The 6,356-nt window shown below is 37.1% G+C and overlaps 1 pseudogene across 1 annotated transcript in view; it reads left to right on the forward strand.

Annotated features, from left to right (window-relative positions):
• The window catches only part of LOC113665728 (uncharacterized), a 4,057-nt pseudogene extending 29 nt beyond the window's left edge, over positions 1-4,028 (forward strand). The window contains exons 1-6 of the transcript XR_016185328.1: positions 1-235; positions 1,259-1,348; positions 1,872-2,132; positions 2,252-2,369; positions 2,666-3,060; positions 3,120-4,028. The exon at positions 1-235 is cut by the window's left edge and continues 29 nt beyond it. The product of XR_016185328.1 is annotated as an uncharacterized LOC113665728 (transcript). The remainder of the gene's footprint in view (positions 236-1,258; positions 1,349-1,871; positions 2,133-2,251; positions 2,370-2,665; positions 3,061-3,119) is intronic.
• The last annotated feature ends 2,328 nt before the right edge of the window (positions 4,029-6,356 follow it).

Raw genomic sequence — 6,356 nt, forward strand, 5'->3', positions numbered from 1 at the left:
ATCAGTCATTTAGATTTAAACACAAAAGCTATATGAGCTGATGACTCACAACAATCAGAACAGCTGGACAGAAAGAATGGCTGTGGCGTATAGAGCAGCAATTCTGCTTTGTAACCATAGTTACAGAAGCTCAAACAGTTCTATAAATCAAAGGAAAGCACGACTCCATAAAGTTTTCACTATTGATAATCTCAGGAACAAAACCAAGTGCGAAAAACACTTTTTCGCTCAGAAGGTAAGAAATATCTCTGTGAGCTACTTATCTATATATCTTGGACCAAGTCTTTCTTGCTCAGACCAATTGCGCTGATAGCAGAGATGATCGAGAAAACTTTTGTGTAAAACTCTGTCAATTCAGCCACACGATGTTTCACATTCTGTCAAAGTTGTTACAAATTTGTTTTTTTTTAGGTTGAAGCTCTCAAATACCATCCGAAAGTCATAGAATGCTTCCGATCAGTTTAACTGAGATAAAATCGGGTGATGTTTAATGCTACTATGCTCAACTGTCATTAGCAAAACGAGCCATAAAAAACTTAGGCCTCTGTGCCTTAAGGTTGCTACGAAGTTAATTTTTATTTTAATACTGTGCAATGCAGTTCTATCGTACTGAGGAATGTTCTGAGGTAAAAAAAGATAAACTGTTAAAAGTTTGAATTTCAGAAGTGATCTGACATCTTTGTTGGTAGCAAATCTGCAAAAATTTGTTTCTCGCTCTTAACTTGAATGCCGAAAGTTCAAAGTCAAACAGACTGAAAATAAACATATTGATAAACTCCTGTTAGCTCCAATAAGTGTGATGTGCTCTATTCCGTTTTTCTCCGACGCTTTTGAAAATATTATGGCTTATCAGAATAAGATAAAATTTACAACGTAGAGTGAGAATTTTAAAATACTCCAACACAGATAAATTGCGTTACGGCGGTCTATAATTTTGCTGTTTTTGCGCCTTTTGCAGCCGTTAACACATCTTCGAAAATGGATATTTGATATGAAGAAATTCAAACTAAGTTTTTTTGTGTGTAAGGGATGAAACAAGCCTTTTAGCATAAAGACGTGTTTTAGACCAATAACATATTTGCCTTTGAAATTTTGTGATAATTAAGAGTCCCTTTAAGTAGACAAAGTTGGCAAATAAATGCCGAACACCTGCCTAACATTTGTCTACATTCAAATTTACGGGAAAACAGGACGATTTATAATTTTGGGACACTCTCTATCATATTTTTACTTTGAATTTACAATTATTTATTTACAGCGATGCAGTTCAAGTTTTCATTTAAACCGATCATTAATATTCTCTATATCTTCCACGCATTTATTCTCCCACCATGTTTCTGTTGCACTGGTGAGTATAAATCCCTTTTTAAATTTCTTGTGTTTCATCTTTCTGGTGTCGTTTCCTCAAAACCATTACACAAACTACATATGCTACCTGCTGATCAAAGCAGTTAATCTTTAAGAAGACAATCTTTATCTACGGTAACTCAAAATGTCTACTATTATGAAATAGACGATACAAAAAAAGTCAATTTTCAAAAATACGTGATCACATGCGCATCAATGGTTTAAAATAATGAATTTAAACAAACGATTCACAGATATCGTGGTGTGGTAATGAATGTTGTGAGAAAAATTCTTGATATTTTCCCTAACATTTTTTTTCCGCTCGTTAATTCACTATCAAAGATTAATTTTTGTTAAGTTGAATTTTCAAGAGATGACAATCACCTTTAGGGAATATTCCTCAGGGTTCTCATGTAGTAAAGTTTTAAAATAAAGTGGTTTAATGTGCCTTTTTCATCAAGGAAAATAAGGAAGTACCTCGAATGAATGGAAACTAAACGATATATTTGTTTTGCCCACCACAGACGACGACTGTCGAAACATCATATTCAAGGACCCAATACCGAACATGCATGGCCATGAGAAATCACGCCATCAAAAGTGTAGAGGTGCCCAACGAAGGAAGTTGCAGAGTAATGTGTTATATGGAGCCCAATTGCGTGTCCATCAATATTGGACCTGTTGCAGGAGGAAACCAAAAATGCGAGTTGAATAACGCCACGGTGGAAAACCATGCTCCATTTCTTCTCGTGAAAAATCCGGGTTACACATACCTTGCAATCGAGGTAATACTTTACATTCTTACGAAACTAAGGTGGTAAAAGAGATTCTTTCGTTTTCTTGGGCTAAAGTGATCTTATCCTTGAAATAGAAAGATCTGCACTTTACTTTATTTTGTCAACAGAATCCTTGCAGCAGTAGCCCATGCTCAAACAGTGGCACCTGTCAAGCTGGATTTACCTATAAAGGTTTTCGTTGTGTCTGTTGGGAAAGATTCACTGGAGAAACCTGCCAAGTTGAAGGTGAAATGGCTGCAGTGTGTGGGTCAGTCTCTCGTGTAGTAAGCGAGGAGTTACTCACTAAAGTCTGGACTCCAAGAAAACAAATATTAAGCGCTTAGGTGAAAAGCCTATTACTGTAACTTTAAATGAATATAGCTGGCAGATATTAAGGAAGAAATGGTATTTGTTAAAGTTCAGAATCAAATTTTATCAGCCGGAGCAATAGTCAGGAAAGCAAATAAAAAGCAGTTAACATCCAAGCAGTTTAAAGTTGGCGTTTTTGCTTTTTTTTGTTTTTTTTTTTAACTGATTTTCAGTCAAAAGAAACTGCGCAGATATCTGCAAATCCGCGGGTGAACCAACTGATGGTGTTTACACCATTAAACCTGATGAGTTGCCTGCCTTTGATGTATTCTGTGACCAGACAACGGACGGTGGAGGATGGACTGTGTTCCAGAAGAGACTGAACGGCTCGGTTGATTTCTACCGCTACTGGAACGACTACAAATGTGGCTTTGGTGACCTGAATAGTGAATTTTGGTTGGGACTGGACAAGATTCACCGCCTGACCTCATATATTGACAACACGCTGCGTGTGGATTTGGAAGACTTTGAAGGGAAGACAGCTTATGCCAAGTATAACTTGTTTGGAGTTATGGGTGAGAAAGACAGATGAACTTTTAAGTTTCAGTCACCGTACGGCTACCTGGAGGTGGGCAATATTTTCACATTGAATCTCTTCATGTTTTGCGCAAATATTAGTGACATGAGTAATTTTCTTTGTCAGGAACTACTCCTGATTCTCTCTCTTACCATCGTGATCGTCCATGGAGCACGCAAGATCAAGATAATGATGAGAATATACGGGATAATTGCGCAATTTTGTACAAAGGAGCCTGGTGGTATAACAGTTGCCACCACACGAATCTCAATGGTTTATATCTTCGTGGAAGTCACACCACCGTCGCTGATGGAGTGAACTGGGCTGCGTGGAAGGGAAATCACTACTCGCTGAAGAGGACCGAGATGAAAATAAGACCAGTAGATTTCTGACTTCAATTCATGACTAACTATTCCCATAGTCTTTGACCAACAGCATAACTTTTACACAGTTGAAGTTTAAAAGAATTGATTGATTCGAACAAATCTGTTTAATAGTCTCAAATGCGTGGCTTATTTTCCGTATAAATCATGTAGTTCAAACAAAGTATTGTAAATTTTGGTAGCTTTAATTGCTTCCTTGCGTTTTTTATTGTTTTCGTCTGAGTTTCGGTTTTTGCGTTTTGCCTTTGGTGCTGGATGGCGGTTTCTATTGTTTCTATTTCGATTGCCTTTGACATGTTTCTGAACTTTTATGAACGCTGTGTAGTATTAACTCGTGTTATATTATTAAATAGTTAATTTGGTGTCTACCACAAATGGAAAAAAGTCGCTGATGTAACGAGTTTGCATTTTCGATTTAAGTTAACAAAAAGTTAGTGCAGTGATAACGCCTACCTCTACCTTGATTGTTCTGGATGTCAAAAAACCTCATCCAATGATTGTTTAGAAAATGCTCGCAATGTTATTGATCGATATATCCCACTATAATTATAAAAAAACACCTCGTCATGCTCAAGGTTATTGTTTGTGTCGAGGCTCATTTGTTCATAATGCTTCATAATGACTTAAATAATAAAAAAAAACAAAACTGCGCCATCAAGTTCAAAGGATCCTGGTGGTACAATAAGTTTTAGTGTCACCACTCAAATCTCAATGGCTTGTATCTTCGTGGCAATCACTCCTCTTTTGCTGATGGAATGAGCTGGGTCATCATTACTCCTTCAAGAGAATCGCGATGAAAATAATACCAGTGGATTTCTGAACTGTCATGCTTATAGCGCAAAAATGAAACAGTACCAACTTAACAAAAAAATATTTGAATAGTTGATTCTGTAGAATCGGCCAGTTAACCGTTAATAATAATAATCATCATAATAGTAAAACCAACTTAATCTATATAGCGGCATATATAAAAAGCTCCTCATCAATGGCTTGTATCATCATGGCCATCATGCCTCCTATATTTCGCAAAAGTCGCAAAAGTAATGGAATATCCTGAAGCCTATTGATGTGGATTGTAGAAAGGCGAACAAATCAATTGACTAGTGTAGAGAGTGATACCTAAGCAAACTTTATCATTGCGACTCTTGCAAATTTAACTACACCTTTTTCAAATAGTCATAACAAGCTAGCTATATATGTTAATCGCAAGTGCAATGTCGATTTCTCACAAACTGCTTTCCAACTTCGTGGTGTTACACAGAGTCATCGCAGGTCAATATGTGGAAAGTTAGGTGCGAGTCTGGGGCCTTCTTCATAATTTTATGTAATATTTAGTTTGTACTGGTCCATTTTTGCACAAGCGTCATGTACAGGAGTTATGTCGATCGACATGAAAATGATGTCATCAATAACGCTCTGTTGAGGGCCGTTCGAAACGGTAGCCCTAGAAACCCTTTACGGGGGCCAATTTGCATTTTCAACACAGTTGATAGAACAAGTTATCTTGTCCTTAGTAACAGTCTGTTTTGACAAGAGTACAAGACCGCAAATTGGGTTTTCGCGCACGATGAAAAGTATCGTACAGCGCTTACTTGTAACAGTGTATCACATACTCTGTAACACCGTATATTTTATCATCACTCGGGCCTGTATGGCTTCCTGGATGAAAAAAGTAACCTCAAAGTCGACATGTTTCCCTTGCATTTTATCGCCATTTTCCCCAAGTTTGTGAGCACTTTCTGTTAAGATCACTTTTGTAAGTGGACAGATATTGAGTCAAAATGTTGAATTTGTGATGACGTCGTTAATAATTTCGGCATGTGCTAAAAACTGAAACAGCAAAACGAAACTACCAAAACGTAATGACCGTTACGACTAAAACAAAACCACTACAGTGATCCAGACGAGTGGACGATGAAAAGTCGCGGAAAATGTAGACTTCACTTCAGATATTCTTTCGTATTTAAGGATTTTACATATCAAGGCCGTCTCACGAAACTTAACTTTTTTCCACCACGCGAGCAGCTGAAACTACAATTTGAAACTAACATGTAGTCTCCAGTTCGGAACGCCAGCCTCATTGAATACCGAAGCGTATACGGAAAGGAGAGGAAAAAACAGATTACGGTATTCGTTGACAACGTCTATGTCCGTGACTCTTTTATTGACTGTTTTTTTTTTAATTAAGGTTCCCTCGAAGCCTAATGCTAAGCCGATGGCAATTAAGAGATACTGAATTTCTCCGTGGGGTAGATCAGGAGTAGACCATAAGGGCATTCATTTTAATACTACTGACTGTTATTTTTTGTACACTTTTTTGGTCGTTAGGTTCGTTTCATTTCGATCCTTTTTGTTCTGGTCATTTCAACTTACGCGTCCATACGTTTAAGATAGAATTTGCTCGCGTGCGCCCTATTTTTGAAAATGTAATAATTCAGGGCAATTTCATGTGATCAGCTTATTAATTAGAATTCTCGGACACATCACAGGTGCATCGATTTATCCACGGTGTAGGCGGAGCCTAGAAACTGCTTTCCCAGGAAAACGAAGGTTTCCAGCTTCAACATTCAGAGTAAACAAAATTATCTCTTATAACACTGCGAAAAACCGCTCAAACTCTTTAGGGATACAAATTATTGTACAGTACTGTTGCTTCTGTGTAACTTATCGGGTAATTTTTAATTTGTCGAGAGCTTTTTTTGCAAGATACTTTCTAAATTGGAAAAAATATAACCGCATATATAACACCGCAGATAACACCAGAGGAAAATACGACAGGTTGTATAGTTTTAAAATTTATATTTTCATAACTTTTTATTTGAAATATATGAAACTGGTCATAACACCTTAGTTACCTCCAGGGAAAATAGGAAAACATTGTGTAGTTCTAAAACTTCTTACATGTCCCGCTGAAAGTGTTTTGACCAAATAATTTTCAGCTTTAAGAGTTAGACTTGCCATATA

The sequence above is a fragment of the Pocillopora damicornis genome, chromosome 3 (assembly GCF_964200805.1).
Source record: "Pocillopora damicornis chromosome 3, jaPocDami1.2, whole genome shotgun sequence".
Lineage (NCBI taxonomy): Eukaryota > Metazoa > Cnidaria > Anthozoa > Scleractinia > Pocilloporidae > Pocillopora > Pocillopora damicornis.